Consider the following 13,603-nt stretch of genomic DNA (forward strand, 5'->3'; position numbering starts at 1 on the left):
GGAGAATATTATGCTAAGCGAAATAAGCCAGTCAGAGAAAGGCAAGTATCATATGATCTCCCTCATATGTGGAATCCAATGAACAAAATAAATTGATGAGCAAAATCGATCCAGAGACATAGAAGCATGGAACAGACTGTCACATCTCAGAGGGAAGGCAGGGGTGGGTGGGAAGAGATCAACCAAAGAATTTGTATGCATATATGCACAACCCCTGGACACAGACAATAGGGTGGTGAAGGCCTGGGGTGGGGGTGGGGGTGGGCTGGAAGGGGCCAATAGGGGGATAGCGGGGACATATGTAATACTTTCAACAATAAAGATTTAAAAAACAAACAAGAAATGTTAAAGGAAATCCTTCAGACAGAAAGAAAACAATACCAGATGGGAGTCTGGATCTACACAAAGAAATGAGAAGCACCAGAAATGGTACTTACTTAGTATGTAAGTCTCCTAAAGGATAACTTGCTGTTTAACTAAAATGACAACAATGTTGTGTGGGATTTATAGCATATGTGAAAGTAAAATATATGACAGCAACAGCATAAAACTCAGGTGGAGGAAATGGGAGTATCCTATTGTGAAATGTTTATATTAGATGTGAAGTGGTATAATATCACCTAGTGGTAGACCATGGTAAATTAAAAATGTGTATTATGAATCCTATAGCAAACACTAAACTAATAAAACAAAGAGTTATAGCTAATAAGCCAAGCAAGGGGGTAAACAGAACCATAAAATCTCAAGAAGTTAAAAGATACATAAAAAGAGAAAATAAGGGAACAAAAAGCATCTAGGACAAAGTAAATAGTAAGATGATAAATTTAACCCTAACCTGCCTGGCAGCTGTGGCTCAGTTGGTTGAGCGTCATCCCATGCACCAATAGGTCACCAGTTCAATTCCCAGTCAAGCCACATGGCCAGGTTGCGGGCTTGATCCCCAGTAGGGGGTGTGCAGGAGGCAACCCATCAGTGATTCTCTCTCATCATTGATATTTCTATTTCTCCCTTTCTCTTCCTCTCTGAAATCAATAAAAATATTTTTTAATCAATAAAAACATTTTAAAAAATTTTAATAACCATATCAATAAGATCTAGGAAAAGCCAAGTGCCCATCAGTGGATGAGTGGATTAAAAAAGCTGTGGTACATCGTTAAATGTGAGTGATTTAAGTAAACCAATTAAAAGGCAGAGATTTTCAGGATGGCTATAAAAGCAAAATGTATGCTACCTTTAAAAAAATACATTTTAGCCCTGGCCAGAGTTGCTCAGTGGTTAGGGCATCGGCTCATGCATCATTTGCAGGTTTGATCCCCGCCCCCGGTTGAACACTCGTGCGGGCGCTCACTCCCTCACCCCGCCCCTCTCTCTCTCTCTTCCAAACCCTCCCTCTTTTCCACTCTCTGAAAAGATTTTGAAACAGCCTAAGTGCCCATCAGCAGATGAGTGAATTAAAAAACTGTGGTACATCTACACAATGGAATACTACGCTGCTGTAAAAAACAAGGAACTTTTACCATTTGCAACATCATGGATGGACCTGGAGAACATTATGCTAAGTGAAATAAGCCAGTTGGAGAAAGATAAATATCACATGATCTCACTCATTTGTGGAATATAATGAATAACATAAACTGATGAACAAAAATAGATCCAGAGACAGAGCAACACCGATCAGACCATCAAACCTCAGAGGAAGGTTGGGGTGGGGGGAGGGAGTAAGAGATCAACCAAGGACTTGTATGCATGCATATTAGCATATCCAATGGACATGGACACTGGGGCGGTAGGGGCTTGTCCTGGGGGTGGGAGTGACCAGGGAGGAGTCAATGGGGGGAAAGGAGACATATGTAATACTTCAAACAATTTTAAAAAATCAATGGAGTCCAGCTGGTGTGGCTCAGTGGTTGAGTGTCCACCTAAGATCCAGGAGGTCACGGTTCAATTCCTAGTCAGGGTATGGTTGGCGTGCTCCATCCCCGGTGTGGAGCATGCAGGAAGCAGCTGATCAATGACTCTCTCTCATCATTGATGTTTCTATCTCTCTCCCCCTCTCCCTTCCTCTCTGAAATCAATAAAAATATTTTTCCACTGATTTTAAAAAATATATATATCCTCAGGTGATGATTAACAACAACAGCAAAAATACATTTTAAATATAAAAGCACAAGTATAGGTTAAAAGTAAATATATAGAAAAAGGTATACCATGCTAATACTAATCAATTCTTGGAGTAGCTATATTTATATCTTACAAAATTTCATAGATTTAAGAGAAAGGAATATTACCAGGATAAAGGACGTCATTTCATAATGATGAACTCATCAAAAAGTCAAAAGAATTTTAAATATTTAACCTAATAACAGATTCAAGCTGCACAAAACAAGAAATTACAGAACTCAAGGAGGAGAGAGCAACAAATCCACAATTATAGCCAAAGATTTCAATATCCTCTCTCAGTAATTGGTATAACAAGTCAACGGAAAATTAGAAAGGATTTTTTTAAGATTTAATAATATTAGCAACTAATCTGACCTTTTTGACATATATAGAACACTTTGTCCAACAACAGCAGAATATACATTCTTTTCAAATAACACATTTCCCTACCACAATAGAATTAAATTAGAAATCAACAAAAGAAAGGTCTTTTTAAAACTCCCCAAATATCAGGAAACTAAAAAAATACCCTTTTGAGTAACCTGTGAATCAAAAAATAAGTCAAAAGAGAAAATAAGTATTTTGAACTGAATGAAAATAAAAACATATCCAAAGGTGTACTATGCTATTAAAGTAGTACATGAAGGAAACTTTATAGTACTAAATGCCTTTATTAAAAAAAGAATGGTCTCAAATCAAACGCCTCAGTGTCCACCTTTAAGAAAAAAAAACTAAAAATATAAAAGCAAATTAAAGCTAAAGTAGAAAAAAGTAAATGATCAAGGTCAGAGCAGAAATTAAATAGAAAACAGAAAAGTAATAGAGAAAAATCAATGGAACTAGAAGGTGGTCCCTGGGGAAGATCAGTAAAATTGAAGAGCCTTTATTAAAAGACAAATCAGGAAAATGAAGAGAGGATACAAATTACCAATATCAGGAATGAGGGAGGTGATGTCACTACAGATTCTGCAAATATGAAATGGATAATAAGGCAATAATAGTATGAAAAACTTTTATATCAATAAATTCAACAACTTAGATGAAACAATTTCCTTGAAAGATACAAACTATAAAAGCTCACTTAGAAGAAATTGATAACCTGATTAGTCCTATATCTATAGAACTTGAATTAATAATGAAAACCTTTTTTCAAAAAAATAAGTTTTTATTGATTTTTTTTTTTTTGAGAGAGAGAGAGAGGAAGGGAAAGGGGGAGAGAGACAGAAACATCAATGAGAGAAAAACATTGATTGGCTGCCACTTGCACACCCCTAGTGTGCAAAGATGCCCTATGGGTATTTTTATCTGAATGGAACTAGTGGTTTTTATTTGAGATGAGCTGAGGTTTGGTTGAAATGTTTATACTTTCTCTAAATATTTTCCCTTGTGTTATTTTTAAGATAACATAGGATTAAATAGTGCTCACTATATATCATGACAACTGGTAAACACCAGCCCACAACCCGGGCATGTGCCCTGGTCAGGAATCCAACCAGCAACCTCTTGGTGCCTGGGATAATGCTCAACCAACTGAGCCACACCAGCAGGGCAAGAGTGAAAACCTTTCACATGGAAAATCCAAGACCCAAATGGCTTTCCTGGAGAATTCTACCAATCGGTTAAGGAAGAAATAATACCAATTCTACAAAGATTCTTCTAGAAAACGGAAAAGGAGAGAATTCTTCACAACTTATTCAATGATGCCAATATTACCCTGATACCAAAGCCAGACAAAGACATTATTAGAAAAGAAAATTACTGACCAATATCCTTCATGAACATGCAAAATTTCTAACAAATATTTAGAAAATTGGGTCCAACAATATATAAAACAGAAAACACATCCTGACCAAGTAGAGTTTGTCCAAGAAATGTAGGGATGGTTTAACATTTGAAAAATCAAGGTAATTTAGATTAACAAACTAAGAAATTAAAAACCAGGATCATCTCAATTGACACACAAAAAGCAATTAACAAAAGAGGCCATTCATTTCTGTTTTTTGAAAGAAAAAAAAATCCCCAATAAAGTAGGAATAGAAGGAGACTTCCTCAACCAGATAGAGGATATCTATGACAAACCCACAGCTAACATCACACTTAATAATGATAATTTACATGAAATAAAAACTAACTTTAAATGGATCATAAACCTAAATGTACAATCTAAAATTATAAAACTTCCAGAGAAAAACTTAGGAAAAAAACTTTGTGACTTTCAGTTAGGTAAAGCTATCTTAGATATAACAAGAGTGATGCATGAAGGAACAAATAAATAGGATTTTATCAAAATTTAAAACTTCAGCTCTAAAAAAAAAAAAAAAAATCATTAAGAGTCACAAACCGGGAGAAAATATTTGAAAATCATCTATCTGATGAAGGATTTGTATCCAGAATACATAGAGAACTTTGAAAACTCAATAATAAGAAAACAACCCAATAAAAATGCATACGGGATTTGAACAGACACTTCTCTAAAGAAGAGAGATGAACTGTAAATAAACACACACAAAAATACTCAACATCATTAGTCATTTAAAAATGCAAATTAAAACCACAATGAGATACCACTGCATACCTGTTACGATGGCTAAATAAGAAGATGGACCGTAACCAAGTATTGGCGAGGATGTGGAGGAACGGGAACTCTCCTCTGATGCTGGTGGGAATACAAAATGGCACAACCACTTTGGGAAACAATTGTCAGTTTCTTTAAAAGGAAAACGGGTGATCCAGGCATTTCACTTCTATGTATTGACCCAAGAGGAATAAAAACCGTCTAGTGTCCTTTCACAGGTTTGCACATGAATGTTCAGAGCTCTATTTGTAATCGCCTAAAACAGGAAACAACTCAAATGTCCACACCACTCCGTGATAACAAGGAATGAATTCTTGCTACACAATAATGTACAATATGGATGAATCTCGAAATAATTATGCAGTGGCAGTTGGTGCCACTTTATAGAAGCCAAAAACAAACCAAAAAAAAACCCTCCGTATTGTTTAATCCCATTTATATAAAATTCTAGGATATGCAAACTAACATGAAGTGACAGAGAGCAGAATGGTGGTTTTTTAAGGGTGGGGTGGGGGAGGAGGATTACAAAAGGCATGAAAAAAATAAATAAATAAATCAAACAACCCATTCAAAAGAAAGAAGCCACCCTGGATCCCACAGGCATTTTTACCTGAATGGAACTAGTGGCTTTTATTTGAGACCAGAGGCCCGATGTACAAAATTCATGCAAGAGTAGGCCTTCCTTTCCCCGGCTGCCGGCACCAGCTTCCCTCTGGCACCTGGGACCTGGGCTTCCCTTGCAGCCCTGGCTTCATCCAGAAGGATGTCCGGTCTAATTAGCATATTACACTTTTACTATTATAGACTAGATGCCTAGTGCACAAAATTCGTGCACGGGGGATGGGGGTCCCCTCAGCCCAGCCTGCACCCTCTCCAACCTGGGACCCCTTGGGGGATGTCCAACTGCCGGTTTAGGCCCGAACCCGGGGATCGAGCCTAAACCGGCAGTCGGACATCCCTCCCACAATCCTGTACTGCGGGGGCCTGATGCGGCGGGGGCCAGACATGGCGGGGATCTCCCTTTTCCGCGTCCCGCGCGGAAAGAGAGATGAACGAACCGGTTCTAAATGGAGGCGGCCAGGGATTGAGAAAATAATAGAAATAAAGAAAACAAGACGCAGAAATAGATTCATGAAGCTGGGAGCCTGGGTGGATCTTTCTGTGCCTGTCTGAGGCCACAGAACCAATCCAGACTGCAAAGCTGAGGCTTTATTTATAATCAGGGACAAACAAGGCAATTGACAATGTTCTTATAAGTTTCACTTGTTTTGGCAGCACTTGCTGCCCCTCCCACAGCCCACTAGCTACCCAGGAAAGATCTAGGGATCAGTTACAGGATCAAGCTTAATTATGCTTAGAGGACTGTGCCCTTCCAAGCTTGGGCTTGTTTGTGACTTTGCCAGCAGGTCAGTCCGAGGTTTAACCCTATAACCGCTTCCTACACTGGACCACTGGCTCCTAATCGCTCACCTGCCTGCCTGCCTGGTTGCCCCTAACTGCCCCCCGCTGCTGGCCTGATCACCCCTCACTGCCTCTGTGTGCCAGCCTGATCGCCCCTAACTGCCCCCCTCCCGCCAGCCTGGTTGCCCCTAACTGCCCCCCCACCAGCCTAGTCACTCTTTACTGCCCCCCCTGCTGGCCTGGTCACCCCCAACTGCCCACCCCCCCACCCCCCGCTGGCCTGGTCACCCCTAACTTATCCCCATGCCAGCCTGGTCGCCCCACACAGCCTGCTGTTCAGTCGTTTGGTCGTCCCTCACTAATCCCCCTGCCAGCCTGGTCATAGGCAGCGATCTTGTGAGGGTGTGAGGGTCAATTTGCATATTACCTCTTTATTATATAGGATAAGCTGAGGTCTGGCTGTAATGTGTACACTTTCTCTAAATATTTTCCCTGGTGTTATTTTTGAGATAACATAGGATTAAATAGTGCTCACTAATATATCGTGACAACTGGCAAGCACACGGAGGTAAACGCGAGAGAAAGCCATTCACACTTCCAGGCACCTTGCTGACACCCAACAGGCAGCTACAGACGCAGAAAGCATTGCAAGAAACACAGTGACAGCTTTTCAAGAACCCTGAAACGGGACACAACAACAAAATGTTTCAGTAAATCTTATTCATGTTTCCACATACGAAATTCTAAGATGTCTATGAAAGGAACATGTTGTATCTTGTTAGACATTTTTACATCTGAGTTTCACATATACATTTACCATTTAGCAGCATTAAAGCCAAGTCACGGGGAAAATGTGGAAGGTGTATCTCTACTAGTAAGTCAATTTATCAGCACATTTGCTCCCGTTCCTTCCACCCACTTATCTTTTCCATGTTGCCACGAACAAACCTGGGAATAACCACCGCCCATGCCAAACGGTGGGAATATGATCATTGGTGTCTGATTATGTGAAACGGCACTTTTAAATAGTCATTTTCCACTTTATAATACATATTTCTTTTTTAACATATTTTTATTGATTTCAGAGAGGGAGGGAGAGGAAGGGAGAGACAGAAACATTAATGATGTTAGAGAATCATTGATCAGCTGCCTCCCGCATGCCCCCCACTGGGGACCGAGCCCGCAACCCGGGCATGTGTCCTTGACCATACTCGAACCTTGGGACCCTTCAGTCCACAGGCAGATGCTCTATCCACTGAGCCAAACTGGCTAGGGATATTTCTTTCTCTTTTTTAAATATATTTTATTGATTTTTTACAGAGAGGAAGGGAGAGGGATAGAGAGTTAGAAACATTGACGAGAGAGAAACATCAATCAGCTGCCTCCTGCACACCTCCTACTGGGGATGTGCCTGCAACCAAGGTACATGCCCTTGACCGGAATCGAACCTGGGACCCTTGAGTCCGCAGGCTGACGCTCTATCCACTGAGCCAAACCGGTTAGGGCTCTTTCTTTTTTAAATATGTTTTTATTTATTTTGGATAGAGAGGTAGAAACATCAATGAGAAAGAAGCGTCGTTAATCATGTATATGCTACTTTAACTCCTAGATTTTAAAAGAGAGAACGCAATGTATGTGGAATATGGACCATTAGCAAGCATTAATTCATCAAAGCTCTGTACTGGTTAAAAAAAAATTGCAACCCATTAGGTCAAGTGTCATTTATGAAACAAATAATCTTAAAATAGAAGGCCTAGCTAAAGGTCACTATCAATCTATCTGTCTGCCAAAATGACTTTCTGGTTAATATGAGTAAATATTGAGTTTTTGAAATATCATGTAACACTAATAAATCTACAGGAAATGAAATGATTCGTTGCTGTATTGAGAAACACGCACTATGTATCATTCATGTATGAGGTGCTGGTGCCACTTTACAGAAAGTGGTAACAGGTGAAAGGGACCCATTTGGGACATTCACATATTGTTTCTTACAAGCTCATAGTACTGAAAACAACACAAGAAATTTGTTCAGTTTGGTCTCTACCCGTTCGGTAGACCTCAGCCATGCCGTCGCACTAAATGGGTGGCTGATTGTTGCTGCCTTCCCCCAACCAGCTCCACACAAAGTTAAAAAGGAGAGACTCAAGCAAGAGCAAGTATCACTCCTGTTGCCCAGTGACACTGATGGCTGATTCAATTACTAGCAAGCAGGTATTTGCAGAACCGTTTTCTCAAGGCTGCTAAAATACAACAGAAAAGTTATCCTGGGAAAGCAATGACCCTGATGTCCATGCTAAAGAACCCTCACGTGTGTGCAAAGGGAGGCACGTGCAAAGATGCACGAGCAGCTGTGTTCATGATAAAGAAAAGTCAGGCCCAGCTGCCATGGCTCAGTGGTTGAGTGTTGACCTAGGAACCAGGAGGTCACAGTTCGATTCCCAGTCAGGGCATGTGCCTGGGCTGCTGGCTTAATCCCCAGTCTGGGCCATGCAGGAGGCAACCGATCAACGAGTCTCTCTCATCATTGATGTTTCTATCTCTCCCTCCCTCTCCCTTCCTCTCTGAAATCAATAAAAATATTTTTAAAAAAGAAAAGTCAGAAACAACCTAGCTAGTCAGCAATAGGGCGTTTAGTAAAAACTCTACTTCACCCACTGGACTAGAACGCAGCAGTTAAAAGGAATAGGGAATCATAGGGCTGGACCTTCGATGCTTTGTAGAATTTTTTAAAAAGCCTGCGTGATGTTGGCTCGATGGTTGAGCGTCAACCCATGCACCAGGAAGTCAGGGTTCAATTCCTGGGCAGGGCACATGCCTGGGTTGCGGGCTCACTCCCCAGCAAGGGGTTTGCAGGAGGCGTGTTGATGTGTCTCTCTGGTTGATGTTTCTATTTCTCTCTCCTTCTCCTTTCTTCTCTCTCTAAAATCAATAAAAACATATTTTTTAAAAGACATCAAAAAACATGTACAATATAATACCATCTGTGGGGAGAAATATCCTACCCAAGACACTACATTTCCTTTGTATAAACATGTACCAACAGAAAAGCAAAGAAAAATAAGTGAAAAAAATCCAAAATAAACTGAAAATATGGTCACTTTGAAAAGGAGGGAAGAGTAGGGGGGAGTGAGAGCTGGGAGAACAGGAATGCTCTGCTAAATGCAGATCCAATAATAAGAGAAACAGCAGTTTATTCCCTGTCACTGTCTACTGCTTTTTATATACATACATAAAACAATTGTCAACTCTGCCTGCCAATTTGTATCTCAGATCTGATTGACCTTTTAAAGTTTATCTGAAAATACAAAAGGGAAAAAAGAAAGAACTAAAAACTGCATTATTCCTAGCTGCCAACTTGATCTCATTCTGGCTCCAGAATGAACCTATTAAAGCACAATTTCCAAAGTTGAAGGTTCTGAGATTAAGTTGTTGAGGAGATACCGGGCATTCTGTACAACTGTCATTTTTCTGCAGAAAAATGTACTTTTCACCTTAACATTTTATGTACAGTCGGCATGATCTGTTAAGAGTGTTGAAACAGTCATTAAATCTCTTTCTAAGCGGAGAGATCTCTGCTTCTTCTGAATTTTGTCACAGTAGGTACACAGGCTACATGTCTTGCTTCACACCTTATCTTGGGGTGTCCTGCGGGGGCCCCACACGATCCCTACACGTGACAGGGATCTGTGCTTGGACAGAGAGCCAAAGGAAGTGAACACAGTTACCACAAATATTCCAGCTACTCTCCCACTGAAAACACGGGACGCTCACCTAGGGAAATGCTAAAGAAATGAACTGATAATCCGAGACCCACTGGCACCAGCAACAAACAACTGAAATATTCATGGACAGGAGGACTCAGTAGAGTTAAGACAGCAACTTTCCCAATGCAGTCCCAATCAAAATCTCAGCCAGCATTTTACAGAACCGATGAGCTGATTCTAAGAATTACACAGAAACGCAAAGGACTAGAACAGGCAAAACAATTTTATAAAAGGAGGACAAAGTTGGAGGACTTACAATACTTGATTTCAGGACTCCCCATAAAATACAATAATCAAGGCTATGTGATAATTGGCGTGAAAAACTGGCATACACATCAATGGAAACCAACACAAACTCCAGGAACTCACCACTCGTAAACAATCCCCTGAATTTTAACCAACGTACCACAGCAATTCCATGAGAAGAGGATAATCGTTTCAATAAATGGTGCTGGATATCCATACGGGGAAAATTTAACAGCAAGCCCTACCTCACATCACACACAAAAATTAACTCAAAACAGATGGCAGATCAAAACATAAAAGCTAAGATAATCAAAATTCTAGGAGAAAACCTTCGTGACCCAGGTAGACAGAGATTTCTTAGAAAGGACACAAAAAGCACAAAAGGAAAACAGCGATAAATTGGACTTCATCAAAAATTAAAACTTCGGCATTTTGAAAGAAACCATTAAGAAGAAAACAAACAGGCAAGGCACAGAGAAGGAGGAAAATATTCACAATACATCTGACAAAAGACGTGTATCCAGCATATCCAACAAACTGCAATCCTTTTTAAGGACCTACCTGTGCAAGCATCACTCGAAGTCTAAGACGCTGGAGCCAACACGTGCAGATCCTCCATCCAGGTGTGTAAGATCTGTGGCCGCTCAGGGCTCCTTACCCTGGAAGATAAGCAGGGTCAGAACGCCCAGCACCTGTGCTCTCTACTTTAGGACTCACAGCGGGTTAGAGCAGTGGTCGGCAAACTGTTGCTCGCGAGCCACAGGCGGCTTGCGAGCCGCAGTTTGCCGCTCTGTTGACTAATGAGTTTGCCAACCACTGACCTAGACTCTGGATTCCAATAATTACAGGCTGTTGTTGTTCCTTGTGATTAAGCTCCTATCCCAGTGGTCGGCAAACTCATTAGTCAACAGAGCCGCAAACCGCGGCTTGCGAGCTGCATGTGGCTCGCAAGCTGCAGTTTGCCGACCACTGGGTTAGAGAATGAGCCTCTCTCAGGGCCCGCGCCCCCCCCCCCCCCCCCGACCCTGCATACCCCCGGCATCCCACCCGCCCATCCAGGTGCAACTGCACCTTTCTCATTCAGCTCCCTCCATTCCCTCAGAAGACAAAGCTGATAAAAGCACCTGTTAGACTCGCATTTCACCTGCCAGTTAGTTCTGGGGTCAGCTCGTGTAATGTTCTCTCGTTTGCTCATTTCTTTTCACCTTTTATAAGCCCCTGTCACTTCTGCACAATAATTTCAACAACTCAGTGAACACCAAAGAAAGGAGGGGGACAAAAGAACCAATCTTATCAACCAGTCAGAAGCAGTGCTCAGTAATGCATATTTTAATTCTGAAAACGTTCCACTTACTTATTCTTTTTAATTAGGGAGCTGCCGTGAGGTTTGCCATGCTGACCCCAATCACTCCAGGGGCAGTGTCTCAGGGCTCCTGTCTGAGGGTAAATGCCACGGCCTTCCCCACTCAACTGCCCAAACCTTGACATTTAAAGCAACTTGGTGAGCACAACTTCCTGGCATTTTTAAGTTTCCTATTTGCCTACATACCTGCCTGGTGGGCTGTGGACGTTTTTAATGTCTCCATATACCCTTACACGCATCACTGGTGCCAGGAGGCAAAGACACATGGAGCAGAATGTTCTGTGCAGCAAAAAAGCTGCAGACGACCCAAGGCCTAACTCCCAGAACCTGATTAAGTCAATTGTGATAAAGCCACTCACTAGAAAACCACGCAGCTACCAAAGAGAATAAAGGTAATGTACTCATGCACAATATCATACTACAGTATATACTGCTATGGGCATAATTTACTATACAATGTTGTGTTATTCACATTAACGAATAGAATGGAATTCTATTTGACAATATATGCTATTATGTATTGTACTTACAAGCCACTGTATGTTAACACGTCATACATGAATTCATGAAAAATCAAAGTGCGGAGAACTGTGAAGTCATCCCATTTGGCTAAAAATGAAGGGGCACGTTTGAACACAGAAACACAAATATGCTTGGGACTCAGCCTCTCGCGCGCACAGCGTGGCCTGGGGGACTTGTGGACACCCAAGTGGCTGGGCTGCAGGTCTGGGCGAGCGGGAGAAAGCGCGCTTCCAACAAGCCGCCAGGTGATGCTGCCGGTCCCCGGGCCACACCGGCAATCTGGGGGGAGGGGAGTTTGGGCTTTTAATTTCAGAAAGCTTTCACTCCGTTAACAACACTGCAGAGCGCCTGCTCGGTGCAGGGCAGCCGCGGACAGACCAGGGGTCGTAGGAAGGACGGCCACCATACCTCCGCCTCCGGGGTGCCTCGCCCGGGCCGGGACACTGAGGCTCCGAGGCCGGACGTCCGCGGGCGCGGAGAGAGGACTGCCGGAGCTGGGTTTCGAACCCCAGGCTCTGCGACGCCGGCGAGGGTCCCGCCGGCTCCGAGTTCCAGACACGCCTCCAGACCAGGCCGTGGGGACTCCGGAGACGCAGCCCCGGGCGTGCGGGGACCGAGGGACGTCCGGCGGGGGGCACCTCCGGGCTGGGTGGGCGGCCCCGAGTCCGCGGGGAGCGGCGGGCGTGGAGTCCCGCCTTATCCCGCCGGCCGCTGCGAGGGGGCGGGGCCGAGGGGCGGGGCCACGAGCCGGGGGCGTGCTCGCGTTCGGGCTCGCGTTCGGGCTCGCGCTCGCGCCCGCGCTCGTGCCCGCGGGGCGAGCTCACGGGAGCGAAGACAGGATAGACGCTCCCGAGCCGCCACTCCAACGCAGGCGCGGTGGCCAAGTGGTAAGGCGTCGGTCTCGTAAACCGAAGATCACGGGTTCGAACCCCGTCCGTGCCTAGTGTCCAGCTTTCTCTGCTGGAGACTTTTTAGAGGTGGGACTACTTTTCACAGAGCTCACCAGCAGTCTACACCCGCTGGTGCCGCGGTCAGATCTTTACCGCCAGGTCCCGACCCGGCCAACCCTTTTCACTCAGTTTGCCTTCAAACTCTACTCCCGCCCCCAACAGTCTGGGAGGCCCGCCCAGCGGCTGCACAGCGCTCTCGGCCCCATCCCGGGCACTGCGGCCCCTGCATCCCCGGGCGGCTGGTTCCCTGGGGAAGGTGGGGGCTCCGGTGGGCGGGGGTCACAAACTCCACGGCCCCACGGGTCACCTGGAAACCGTGAGCTGCGGGAAGGCTCAACACCCTTCGGGCAAGACACCCACAGTTGATGGCACTTGGCTTAAGAGCCACGAAGCACTTTGCTGCGCTCTGCAGTCCAACTTGATCCTCTAAAGAGACAACTGCCGTTGCTTGACACCGAGCCCACACCCGGACTCAGCGGGCGTCTGGCTTGTTGTTTTATAAATAAATCCATCGTAGGCTCTGCATCGCGGAGAGGAAATCCTGCCCAGACTGGCAGCAGCTCTGACATGAAAACTGAACCCCCTCTCTGGGCCTCCGTTCGCCCCTCTATAATGGGTC

At 43.8% G+C, this 13,603-nt stretch overlaps 1 protein-coding gene across 3 annotated transcripts in view; it reads right to left on the minus strand.

Annotated features, from left to right (window-relative positions):
* LOC307113077 (uncharacterized protein) overlaps positions 1-12,698 on the minus strand; it is an 84,303-nt gene extending 71,605 nt beyond the window's left edge. For all 3 annotated transcript variants that reach the window (XM_079794351.1, XM_079794352.1, XM_079794350.1), the window contains exons 1-2: positions 12,443-12,698; positions 10,711-10,808 (exon numbers count right to left, since the gene is read on the minus strand). The gene's annotated coding sequence lies outside the window, so the exon portion shown is untranslated. The remainder of the gene's footprint in view (positions 1-10,710; positions 10,809-12,442) is intronic.
* Between the last annotated feature and the right edge of the window lie 905 nt (positions 12,699-13,603).

Source organism: Cnephaeus nilssonii, assembly GCF_951640355.1.
Source record: "Cnephaeus nilssonii genome assembly, chromosome: 2".
Taxonomy (NCBI): Eukaryota; Metazoa; Chordata; class Mammalia; order Chiroptera; family Vespertilionidae; genus Cnephaeus; species Cnephaeus nilssonii.